General features: G+C 42.3%; 1 long non-coding RNA gene across 1 annotated transcript in view; it reads left to right on the top strand.

The window, feature by feature from the left end:
• The window catches only part of LOC113831232, a 30,311-nt gene extending 29,947 nt beyond the window's left edge, over window positions 1-364 (top strand). Inside the window, exon 4 of the long non-coding RNA XR_004769369.1 lies at window positions 10-364. This is a non-coding gene — a long non-coding RNA (uncharacterized LOC113831232). The remainder of the gene's footprint in view (window positions 1-9) is intronic.
• The last annotated feature ends 13,454 nt before the right edge of the window (window positions 365-13,818 follow it).

Genomic DNA, 13,818 nt, shown 5'->3' with positions numbered 1-13,818 from the left:
ACTTTAAAGGTGTCCAGTCTTCAAAAGCTGGGAACAGAAAGTTCAACTGAGGATAAGGAGACCACACTATGAAATTACAGTGTAGAGCATATTATCTACAGACACGGAGTCTGATCTACACTCCCTGGCCCCTACTGAAATCACCTCACATCAAATGAAAAGGTACATTTTTGAAATACATTTTTCAGCAAGAAAATTTTGTTTCAGTTATGTAAGAGTACTTGATGGCTGTCACTCCTTCTATGGAGGCATCTTCAGAAAAGAAAGAAATGGAGACTGAAAAGGGCAAGGAAAGTGAATGATATTGTCTTAGTTTGGGCTTTTTATTGCTGTAAAGTAACACCATGACACAGCAACTCTTTTTTTTTTTTCACAGCAACTCTTATAAAGAAAACATTTTTAATTGTGGTGGCTTGCTTATAGTTTCAGAGGTTTAGTCCATTATTATCATGGTGGGGAGCAGGGCAGCATGCAGGCAGACGTCATCCTGGAGCTGAGAGTGTTACATCTTGCAGGCAACAGGAAGTCAACTGACTGTCACACTGCAGGAAGCTTGAGTAAAAGAGACCTCAAAGCCCACCTCCACAGTGACACACTTCCTCTAACAAGGCCACACCTCCTAATAGTGCAACTCTTTTTGGGGGCCATTTCCTTTCAAACGACCACAGATATGAAGCGTAATATCAGGATATTGTAGAACCCCAGAGAGCATTTGTTGAATTGAGCTGGATCTAGATGCATCTTGTGTAATAAAGCAAAGAGAGAGAGAGAAAAAAAACTTAACAAAGAGGTAAAGGAATTCAGGCACTTGAGGTGCATGGCTGTATACATAGGGATGAGTGGACTGTTATACAGGCAGCAGAGGATGGATAAGTCACCATGGTGATGAGTAGTGATTGCTCTGTGTGTGTGTGTGTGTGTGTGTGTGTGTGTGTGAGAGAGAGAGAGAGAGAGAGAGAGAGAGAGAGAGAGAGAGAGATCACAGGCTCCTGTGTTTGACCCTTGGTCTCTGGCTGGTGGTACTGTCTCGGGAAGGTGGTAGAACCTTTAAGGAGGTGGAGTCTAACCGGAGGAGATGAGTCACCTGTAGCAGGCACTGAGGTTCATTGTATACAGAACCATCTTCCTCCCAGGCTGGGTCATCTTCCTCCTAAGTTCTCTGCCTCCTGAGATGTAAGCAAGCAGCCTTTCGCTCCCACTGTCATAGCCACCAGGGCCATTGAACCCACTCTGCCTTCTCCACCATGATAGTGTGTAAAACCTCCCAAACTGTGAGCTAAAATGAACCCCCCTCCCTTCAAGCTGCTTCTTCCAGGCACTTTATCCCAGTGAGGAGAAAAGCAATGCAGGAAAGAAATTCTTTGGGACCCTAAAAGGAGGAAGACCCCCCAGGCTTGGGCAGAGCCAAAGTGACAGCACCTCTCAGGGAGTAGAGACAGCATCTGAGCATAGGACAGTGAGTGGGAAATTGAGTGAAATTAAGGTGGTGTGAACCCCTCCTTACTGAACAAGTTGTCTTTGTGTCATTATTTTAGGGACATCTATGTTAGCCGTAATTAATTTTACATATCCAAAGCTTGTTCTAATAATTTTATACGAAAGACATTTAATCCTATCCACAAGCCCATGAAGTTGGTACTATTAATATTTTCACTTTATGAACAGGAAACATTGCTGCCCTGCCAGTAAGTCATAGTCTGAACCCTGTTTGTCTAAACACACACACACACACACACACACACACACACACACACACACACATACACACACACACGTGCACAAACATACTCTGATTTCCTGAGACAAGCACTAAGTAGTTCATCCTGGTCTTGAACACGAGATCCTCTTGTCTTCATCTCCCTGGTTCCAGATTTACAGGTGTATGTTATCACACCTGGCTACAGTGGCATACTTTAGACAAAATATTTAGTCATAATAAATATTTTTAATATGGACTAGCCCCAGTGTCAGTCTAAATGGTAGACGTAAGACTCCAATCTGAGTTAAGTGTGGTGGCTCGTGCCTTTAATCCCAGCACTGGAGATGCAGAGTCAGAAGGATCTCTGGGTTCGAGGCCAGCTGGTCTACAGAGCAAGTTCTAGGACAACCAGAGATATACAGAGAAACCCTGCTTCTAAAAATAAAACAAAACAAAAGACTCCAATCTGAGCTTGACCTGGTAATATGGTCCTGTTATCTCAACTACTCAGGAAGCTGAGTCAGGAGAATAATAAGGCCTTCCTGGGTAACTTAGTGAAAATAAAAAAAAGTAAAAATGGAGTTGGAGAGATAGCTTAGTGTTAGAGTACTGCCTAGCTTGTGCAAGGTATTAAGTTCAATCCTCAGCAACAGAGAGACAGACAGACAGACAGACAGACAGACAGACAGACAGACAGACAGACAGACAGAAAGACAAAGACAGAAAGAGACAGAGACACAGAGAGACAGAGGCAGAGGGACAGAGAATCCAACCTGGGCTGTTTGATAAGAGCTTCTTTTCATGTCTAGCTATAGATCTTTCAGGATGCATCTTTGACATTTGCTAGAGGCCCCTTTTCTGGCTAAGGAGAGAATGTCCATCTGAATTCATAGAGAAAGGAAGGTTCAGTGTAGCAGGAGAGTGATGGGGGAGGGAATGAGGGAAGTGAGAAGAACCGGAGAGAGAGACACATACACAGAGGGAAGACAGAGGGAGGCTAGAAGGACAGTGAAAGGAAGGAAATGGGGGAAGAATGAGAGAAGTTTCAGTCCCTGGGACTTGAGTAGCTCTGACTACCTCTCCATTCCTCAGATAAATATCTCTTTGATGGGTATGGGGGCTCTGAAGAAATGGCTCAGCAGTTAAGAGCACTTTCTCTTCTTCCCAAAAACCTGAGTTCAGTTACCAGTGCCCACACCAAGTACTTGTCACTTGGCTCTAGGGTAGTCAGCGCTCTCCTGTGGCCTCCACGGGCACTGCCCTGGTATATTTGCAGACAGACTCATGTACACATAAATAAATCCAAAATGAAATCACTCTTTTTGTTTTCCCCGATTTGGTTTGCTTTCTGTCATTTGCTGCTCTGTCTGAGCAGTGTCTCTCCCCACACCGCTCTTTGCTCACCTCCTTGGTCTCAGCCATCTACTCTAGTGCAGCCCTTGTAGACCACATACCATGCCGGTCCACACTCTGTGCCACCTGAAGCTGCCTGGACCACACTGTCTGCCTCCTGCCCCGTGTACTGCAGGAGAGACTTTAGACACTTAGAGCTGTGGATCTTGAAGCTTAGCATCTCAGGTAGGAACATAGATTCATGTCTTGTCATCTCTTTAGACTTTGAAATTCTAAATGCTGTTGTGCAAACACAAGGAAATGCAAAATGGGAAACAGTTCTTCAAAATCTGGGTACTTTTTCTTTCCTCGGATGAAAACCATAAGTCATCAAAAGGAAGAAAAAGTAGAGTAACTTGGGACAAGATTCTGGCTAGAAGGAGAGTTTGTCCCTAGAAGCACATCTCTTGCTGACTTTGGTTGGGACAACTGAAGTTAAACCTCAGTTACTTCCTTCCTCTTTGGAGTTTCATGTTTTAAATATTATTGCTGCCATATGTGAGACACAGCATGACCAAATATTTTGCCTGAAGTAAAGCTGGCAAAATAATCAGATCTTCTCTCTCAGTTTATGTTCTGGTAGACAACCCAGACTCTTAACATGCACACACAAACTGAAGCATTTGAAGTTATAAAGTAGTGAGTGGGTGACACTGAGCTAAAGATGGCCACCAAGCACTGGATTTAACCTGTCCTGCTTCTTCTCAACCTGGATTCTCACTGCGCTATCTCACTGGTTCTGCCTTTGTCTCAGGTAGTTGTACCTGATCAACCTGTATTGCCACCTCCTCACTATGACTCCTGTGGTCCAAATCCAGGCCCCTCACATAACACAGGAAACCCCTGATCTCTCCTGGGGACAAGCATGTGCAACAAAGCAATCTGGAAAGAGCTTTATCCCTTCCCCACCCTGTAGTCACACAGGAGAATCCCCTCCTAATGACTTTATTAAGCTGTCAGTCAAGAAGTACTTAGTGAGAGTTGTTTTGGGGCCCTCAAGAAGGAAGGAAATATGTGCCATGGAAAACCAAGGGAGATAGGGCCAAAGGCATCAGATAAAACCAAAAACACCAAGAAAACAGCCCAAGTAGGCGAACATCATCAGCTCTCTTTCTTTGCCAGTGGTTCCCCTGTCCTCGTAGTACAACCACCATTTCCATATTGTATCCCTACATGAACATACTTCTTCATTCAATGTATGGATATTGGGAGCCCACTAAGGTATAGGCTGTGACAGTGATATAATAGCAGTCCTAGGGACCTTCAAGGACCCCATGTCCTAGGGGGTACAGACAGGGAAAAAGAAGTGCATAATAAACTCTGAATACTTATAAGTTGATAATTGTTGTAAAGAAAAATAAATAAACTGAGGGAAATGGAGAGTAGAGAAATATGTGCTTTTTAATAGGGTGGGCCAGGAAAGGTAGTCACTTTCCATTACAGTTACCAAGTACCCCAGTTAACCAACTTATAAAGCTAAAAGGCTAACCTTGGCCCATGGTTTTGGAGTTTTCAGTCCATGCTTAGTTGGTTTCATTGTTTTTGGCCTACAGCAACTAGGAAACATGGAAAACAACATGGTAGAGGAATCTGCTAAGAGCAGGTATGATAAGGACCTGTGTCTCACAATGGCATTCACAGAATGACCTAAAGTCTCATACTAGGTTCACTTTTTATGGTTTCTGTCCCATTCCGAAAATCCATGGGGTGAGGAAAAGCCTTAAACACATGACCTTTGTGGGACATTTCAACAGATCCACATTACAACAAAGACCTTACTAGAAGTGGGATTGGGGCCAAGGACTTAAAGGAAGGGATGTGTTAGGATTTCTATTGCTGTGAAGAGACACCATGACCACCACAACTCTTATAAAGGAAAACATTTGACTTGGGCTAGCTTATGGTTTCAGAGGTTTAGTCCATTATCATCATGGCTCAGTGTGCAGGCAGATGTGGTGCTAGAGAAGGAGCTGAGAGGTCTACAACTTAATCCACAGGCAGCATAAGGACTCTGTGGCACTGGGCATAGCTTAAGCATAGGAGACTTCAAAGCACAACCCTACAGTGACACACTTCCTCCAACAAGGCCACACCTCCTAATAGTGCCACTCCCTCTGAGGGCCATCTTCTTTCAAACCACCACAGGAGGTTAAGGAGGCATGTAAATATGGGTTCATTGTGGGAGTGGTTTCCACCAGAGATATCAAAATGTTAAGATCGCAAGGTGGAGAATGTGTGGGATGTGTAGAAACTAGTAATTCCAAGTAGGGTGGGTGTGTGAAGGACCAGCCAGGTTCTAAGGCCAGTAGCTCAATTTCTCTGTGTATAGATGATCCCTGGAGGATGGGCAGCTGCTTTTGCTTTATTACCATGCTGGAGATTGAACCCAAGGCTTGGGTTACTCTAGGCAGGACCCCTGCTACTGAGCTTGATCCCCAGCCTGCCCTGCACAGTTTTGGGCAGAAGAGTAATGTGAGCTGACTCATATTTTAGGAGAAGCCCATTGGCTGTTGTACACAGGCCAAGGAGCAAGGAGTTAGTAGATACCATAGTATATGTGGGAAGAAGGTAGAGGTATTTTCAGAGATCTTGAGAGATGAATCTGGGTTATATATTATGTTTCAAAAATAGATCCAATGGGACTGACTAGAAAAGGAAAAAATGCACGAATGATTCTATTAAGATAATGAGTGTGGAAAAAGCAGTGTGTGGGACAGACAATGAATGTGTTGGGTGGAAGAGATGGAAAGTATTTACTACTGTTGCAGAGGAACCAAGTTCGAAGCCTAACACTCAAGTCTGGCAGCTCACTCAGGTTCAGCCCTAGGGGACCTGATGCCTCTGACCTCCATGGTCATCTGCCCATACCCATGCCCATACCCATGCCCATGCACACACATAATTAAAAAGCTATGAGAGACTGTGGTAATTGCAAACCACAGACAACACATGCTCAGTTCAGGATAAATCAAAGTTCTTCTTTGAAATACAAGCTCCGCCATGACTTGGATGCAATTTGTCCCTGCCCAAACTCATGTTTGGGGACCTTTGAGGGGGATTTGGGCAACAGAAGTGTCACCATTGATCCCCACAGGTGCTGAGAGTGGATAGTCATAGAGCGAGCTCAGTGCCTCCCAACCCAACTCCTTGTGGCTGTTTCCTCTTTGCATACACTTCCTTCCTCTTGTTTCTCTGCGTGTTGTGTAACAGCATGAGGCCATCACCAGAAACCAAAAAATGTAGGTCCGTGACCCAAACTTCCTTCCTCCAAAACCACAGTTCAGGTGACATTCTCTTCAAGTATCTGGTCTTGGTCATTTTGATCTTTCAACAAAATGTATTCAGATAAACCAAAAATCAAAAATGTTTAATAACTGTATGTTAAATTAATTCAGTTGGGGAAGTTGGTAAAGGTTTCATAGAAGATAGATTTTGAGCTGAGACTTAAAGGGTAAAAAGAAAGGAACCTTCCAGGGGACAAATGGTCCGTGGTGTAAATTTATCAATGATTCTGACACTCCTTTCCACATCCAAAATAAAATTATCTTTCTTGCGGAACTTAAGCACAGAAAGGAGGGTTTGGGTACTTATTTATTTTGCTTTATTTTTAATGTGTTCCACATTGAACCCAAGGGCCCTAAGCATTCCTAGCAAGTGATCTACCACTGCCACCAGGGGTAGGGTAGTTTCAAAGATCTTGAGAAGTAGCTAGATTGGAATTGTATTTTGAAAATAGAGCCAATGGGATTGGCTTGTGGAGTAGTTTCACAGTGGGAAAGGTACTTGCTGAAGTCTGGTGCCCAGTAGAGGGAAGAGCTTTCACATAGTTCTGATAACTTTTTTTTTTTTTTTTTTTTTGGTTTTTTGAGATTGGGTTTCTCTGTGTAGCTTTGGAAGGCTCTCACTCTGTAGACCAGGCTGGCCTCGAACTCACAGAGATCTGCCTGCCTCTGCCTCCCAAGTGCTGGGATTAAAGGTGTGCGCCACCAACACCCAGCCTGTTCTGATAACTTATCAGACCATCTCTCACAGTAGACACCAGAGCCAAGACAAGGATGACTGGTCAGTGGTGGGAAGGACCAGAGTCTAGATGAGGATGATGGGTCAGTGCTGGGAATAACCAGAGCTAACAGGAGGATGACAGGTTAGTCAGTGGTGGGAAGGACTACTCCTTGACTACACTTGATCTGGACCACTTTGTTATGCATACCCCTCCTTAAACTGCTTGCCAAGGTCCAGAAGATGGACTTGAGTGGATGGTGAGTGGAAGGTCACTGGACCTTTTATTTGTCCTTCTTTGAAATGTGGCCACACAGAATAAACCTCTTTGCTTTTCAGTATTGCTCATCTGGTTAATTGGCCTAGTGGGGATAGATTGCTTTCCCTGGCTTGCTGAGGACGCAGGTTCAGACACTGGCAATTCTAGTAATATTCCTATAACATGTTATCTAAAAAGCTTAGTTCTTACAACAAATAAGTAGATAGGTAAATAAATAAATGACTCACACTGAGGAGGAGGGTAGAGTGGAGAAGAAAGCAGAAACTGCCTGAGATGCCAACAGATCTAAAATTTAGGCAAGTCTTCAATGTAGCTCTAAAACATTTGAAGAACTAAAGAAGTGATTTTCTCTCTCCTTCCTTCCTTCCTTCCTTTCCTTCTTTCCTTTCCTTCCTTTCCTTCTTTCTTTTTTCGGTGGTTGTTATTGGTTGGTGGGTTTTTTGAGACAGGGTTTCTCTATGTAGCCTTGACTGTCCTGGAACCTTGCTGTGTAGGCCAGGCTGGCCTCAAAATCGGAGAGATGCTTGTCTGTATCTCCCAAATGCTGGGATTAAAGACATGTGCCTCCATGCCTGGCATTTCTCATCTTTCTTAGAAGATACAGCAGCATAAAAAATAGAAGTATAGCTTGTGCTGTTGTGTTTGAAATCTTTGTTAAGTAGAATATGTAAAACAAAATGTCACGAAGAGAGGAAACACAGGCGAAGATAAAGAGAACAATGCTCCGACACCTCCCTAGAATGAAATTCACATGAATCCAAAACTAGTGCTGTAAGTTAAAATGTGTATGCCTTCTAGAAGAAAGGTAATAAAAAAAATGTAGCCAACAAGTGCAAAAAGCAAAGGCAATTTGGTGAAGGAAGAAGAGTCTTTCCAAAAAACATTGCTGAAACAGCTGGAGGATCATTCACAAGAGAGAAAAAAAAATGATCTACAGGCTGGGAAGATGACTCAATAGTTAAGAGAACTTATTGCTCCTGCAAGGGACTGGATTTCTTTTATCAGCACCCACATCAGGTGGCTCATAAGCCCGTGAACTCCAGCTCTGAGGTAACTGATGCCCTCTCCTGGTCTGCTTGGGTACTGCAAACACATAATTAAAAATTAAGTATTATAAATAAATAAAAAATTTTGAATGCATCTAAGCTCAGACTTCATACTTTTCAGGAAATTAACTTTAAATGGATCACAGACCTAACTGTAAAGTGTGAGGACATACACTTCTGAAAGAAAAATATATGCTCAGTCAAAGAAGAAATTAAAGTGGGATATTAGAATTGAGATGAATGATATTAAAGACACATTGTGCTATAACGTGGGGATGCTGCTAAATTGGAACTTGAGATAAAAGATGTTTTTAGAAATGTGTATGTTAAGAGAAAAAGATTATGCATCAATATTATAACTTTCTAATTTAAGATACTATAATAAGAAAAGCAAACCAAATCTAAAACAAACAGGTGGAAGGAACTAATAAAGACTGGGGAAGAAATTAATGATATAGTGGGTATAAAAACAATGGAGAAAATTGGGCTGGAGAGACAGCTTAGTGGGTAAAGTACTTGCAAAGCATGAGGACCTAAGTTCATATCCCCAGAACTCACATAAAGCTAGACACAGGAGAACAGATCTCTGATCTCAATGCTCCTGGGGGGAGATGACTAGTAAAGACAGGAAAATTCTGCTCCCCTGGAGTACCTCAGTGGTGAGCAAGAGACTGCCTTAAACAAGGTATAAGACTGATGCCTGAGGTTGTCCTCTGACTCACACACAGGAACACACACACACACACATCCACGTATGAAACAAAAAACTTATTCCTTGAAAAGATTAAGAAATCTTAAGCTAAACTAACAAAGAAGTGAGAAATTAAATGAATAGAATTAGAAGTGAAAAAGATAGTTCCTACCATATTCACAGCAATGAAAGAATTGTAAACAAATTGATAATGTGTGGAAAAAGCATACAACTTTAATGAAATGAATAGATTTCTAGAACGCAAACTACCAAAACTGACTCACGAAGATGTAAACAATATGAATAGATATGGAATAAGTAAGGAAACTCTGAATTTTTAGTTTTAAACACACACACACAGGCATATGTGTCTATACACATACATACATGTGTGTGTGTGTGTGTGTATATATATATATCAGGCCCAGATGTCTTCAATGTTGAAAATAACATTTAAAGAATGGTTCTGAGTTCAATATTAATCTAATACCATCATGATGCCAAACAATAATACCATGAGGGGTAAGACAAAACAAAAACTAAGGGGCACATCATGAAATACAATAAAATGCAAACAAATGAAATCCAGAAATATGGAAAAGGTAAGAAATATAGTGCCTGTTGGGGTTTGAATGGACAATGTCTTCAAAGGATCAAGTATCTAAACACTGGATGGCAGTGCTATTTGTGGAGGCTGTGGTATCCTCAGGAGGTAGAGCCTTGCTGGAGGAGGTGGGTATCTGAGAAAGGGTGGGCTCCAGCCATGCCTTTCTTTCCTGCCGCCCTGGGAATGTGCTGTTATGTCAACACACCCTTAAGTTATCTCTGTCAGATGTTTTGTCTCTGCAACAAGAACAGTAACTAACACAGCAGCCATAAGGAATCTTCCTCAGGAATGCAAAGTAGGTTTAACAGTCAGTGATCAGTTAGCATATCAATAGATAAAGCATACCCCACAAGACCAGGTCAACAGATGCAGAAAAGGTGCAAGGCCAAACAAATGCAAAATGATTTCAGGATTGGAATTCCTTCACCAAGAATGGAGATAAACCTTAACCAGATTAAAACAAACAAACAAACAAAAAACAAAAAACAAACAAACAAACAAACAAAAACAGTTAAAATCCCACCTAACAAGGAAGACTGAGTGCTTTCTCAGATAAGGAAGGGGGGGAGGGTTGACTTCTGTCTGTCCTCACCACTTCCACTCAACGGGAAATTGGTAAAAGAATTAGGCAAGAACAGTAAAGTCATTCACTTTGGGAAGGAGGAAAACTATCTTTTCACTGGATGCATGATCCCAAATGCAGGAAACAATTACAATTTCTCTAAACGACAACAACAAAAGCCTGTTAAATCAACTCAGCAAGTCACAAGATTAAAACTCAATATACAAAATTTAATGTGTTCCTATAAATGAAAAGTTAAAATGCAATTAACAAAAAATCCATGTAAAATAGTATTGAAAGACCCCCGGAAGCTCAGGCCTCCAGGATCTCAGCCCAGGACCTCGGCCACCCCAATCACCAAGCGGAGGCAGAAACTTCATGCAAACAGCAAGAGGCTTTATTGTAGCTGTTTAATGAGCTAACCCCACGTTAGCTCAGGCCTTTCATCCACCCACCATGGCAGATGGCTAGAAGGATGGCTCAAAGCGTCTGCATAGAGATCTTATACAGCAGCGTAAGGGGAGTGTCTAGGGGTACGCACAGGCTCAGGATTGGTGTGCCTCCAGGCTTGGAGGGTTTGCCCTTTGTTGATTGGTCAACTGGTTGTTATGGCCCATAGGCCCTCCCAGGATGGTTGCTATGCTCTGTGAGTCATTGCTGTGCACTTGTCCGTAAAGCACACCCAGAGACATAAAGCATAGGACCACCAGCCAACTTCTGATTGGTTCCTTGCCACGAGGCAGGCATCTGACCTCCTAGTGACCAAGACAAGGTCAGACAAGCATGTGTTTGGCAGTTATGGCTGCTGAAATGCAGAGCTAGTCCCTTCAGTACTGACATGAATGAATAGAACAGTAATAAATTTAACAAAAAGAAAATACAAGCCTGATATGATGGCACACACCTGTAATCTCTAGGTGCTTGGAAACTGAAGTTTGAGTTGAGCCTGGTCTTCATAGCAAGTGCTAAGGCAGCAAGACCCTGCATCAAGGAAGAAAAAGGGGGAGGATGAGGAAGTAGAAGGAGGCAAGGAGTGGATGGGGAGGAGGAGGAAGGCAGAATGGGGAGGCAGAAGCAGAAATAGCAGTAGCAGTCCTGAATGGTGGTGATGATAGGATAATACGTCTGGGCCAATACATAGTGAGTTCAAGGCCTGCTGGGATACAAATAAATAAGACAAGTTTGGTAGACAACAGCACAGAAGTGGATAGAGTGTGGTCAGAACTACAACAGTAGCATGGCTTGGCATTGCTGAAGCAAAGGGCTATTTCTCTTCTCTTCTCTTCTTTCTTTCTTTCTTTCTTTCTTTCTTTCTTTCTTTCTTTCTTTACATTTACTTATTGTCTTAAAGTTACTATTGCTATGAGGAAACACCATGACCAAAGCAACTCGGGAAGGAAAGAATTTGTTTCACTTATTCTTCCACATCATAGTTCATCACTGGAGGAAATCAAGACAGGAAATCAAGCAGGGCTGGATCCTGGAGGCAGGAGTTGATGTAGAGGTCATTGAGGCATGCTGCTTACTGACTTGTTCATCATGGCTTGCTCAGCGTGGTTTCTTACAGAACCCAGGACCACCTGCCCAGGGCAGGGACCACCCACAATGGGCTGTACCTTCCTGCATCAATCACTAATTAAAAAGATGGCATACAGCTTGATCTTAAGGAGTAGTGGTTCTCACCCTTCCTAATACTGTGACCCTTTAATACAGTTCCTCATGTTGTGGTAACCCCAACCATAAAATTATTTTGTTGCTATTTTGTAACTGTAGTTTTGCTACTGTTATGAATCATAATGCAAATATCTGTGTTTTTTCTGATGGTCTTAGGTAACCCCTGTGAAAGGTTCCTTCAGACCCCAAGTGGTCATGCCCCACAAGTTGAGAACTGCTTCTGCTATGGAGTCATTTTCTCAATTGGGGTTCCCTCTTTTCAGATGACGATAGCTTATGTCAAGTTCCCACAAAACTATCCTCTCTCTCTCTCTCTCTCTCTCTCTGTGTGTGTGTGTGTGTGTGTGTGTCCTCATAAACGGACAACTTTGTGTAGTCTTCCATCATATAGGTTTGGGGGATTGCACTCAAGTCAGAAGGCTTGTAAGTTAAATAAATTCAAAACTAGCCATAAGAAAAATAATGAGGGCCAGACTCCTGTGTAATTTATCAAAGTGTTAGGAAAGGATGTCCAGTCATTCTACCAGACCCTGAAAGGGAAGAAAACATAGACAAGGTGGTATATCCAGAAAGCAAAGAAGGAGGAAGAAGAAAAAGCAAATACACTGAAAGAGATTCAAACCTATTTAATTCTCCATTTTAAAGATAACATATTGATATGGTGTACGATAGACACATCTGAAATTCCAGGACTCTGGTAGGCTGAGGCAGGAAGGCTAAGATTTTGAGGTCAGTCTGGGCATGGAGAATCCTGCTCCAAAACAAGTAACAGATACATGGATAAATAATAGTTGATTGCATTTCATTAGGAGCAAATCCTGTGAAAAATAACCTCCATACGTAATGCATAAGAATACAGACTGTATACACAAAGAGAGTCACAACTCTTAGCTCAAACCCTAGACCCAAATATGTTTAATGTAGATTAATCTATTTAAAAGTTAACACTGGGCACATGTGAGAGCTGAGTGGGGCATGCTCAAACACAGTAGCATTTCTGGAAAAATAACATAACCATTCACACTAAGTAAAATAATAGGTTAAATAGTTCCTCATGGACACAGAACAGAGTTTTCTGCCTGGAGAATTACAAAAGCAACTTTTTGTTTTCAGAACTTTGGTTTCCAGAATTGCAAACTTGGAATCACAAACCTGAATCAAGCCACTAATATTAGCCAAGGACAGCTGATGCACCTGAGGCATTAGCAAACAAAACAGACTCTCAGGCAAACATTGCTAGAAGCTGACAAATAACGATATGTTTAAAGACTTCAACTAACCTGGACAATATTGCAATTCTATATCTATGTTCTCTTATTCAGATAACCTCAAACCACTCAGACACAGATAGTATGATGGGAAAATCTGGTACACAGAGCGAATGATTTTCAACGCGCTGTGTCTCATCTGCCTGGTGTTTCAGAGCGATTTGTCTTCCTAAACACATTATGAAAATGGGCGATGAGTGGGTGGTTAGGCAGAGCCTCAAATGAAAGGTTACAGACCAGGCTCTTCCATTATTACCTCTTCTGAGTCACCTGACTCAAGTAAGTGGGGAATGCCATCTGTTTGCACCAAGAGGTGAAGCAAGGTGCCCAGAGTCAGACTACTGTCTTAGTCATTGTTCTATTGCTGTGAAGAGACATCATGACCAAAGCAGCTCTTATAAAGAAAGCATTTGATTGAGGCTTGCTTACAGTTTCAGAGGTTTGGTCCATTATCATGGTGGGAAGCACGGGGAAGAAATGGTGCTGGAGAAGTAGCTGAGAGCTACACCCTGATCCACTGGCCAAGTGAGAGACTCTGGGCTTGGCATGGGCTTTTAAAACCTCAAAGTCAACTCCTAGTGACATGCTTTCTCCAAAAAG

This window comes from Cricetulus griseus, chromosome 3 (genome assembly GCF_003668045.3).
Source record: "Cricetulus griseus strain 17A/GY chromosome 3, alternate assembly CriGri-PICRH-1.0, whole genome shotgun sequence".
Classification (NCBI taxonomy): Eukaryota; Metazoa; Chordata; class Mammalia; order Rodentia; family Cricetidae; genus Cricetulus; species Cricetulus griseus.
Note: the sequence above shows the minus strand (reverse complement) of the source record. Positions and strands in the feature narration are given on the sequence as shown.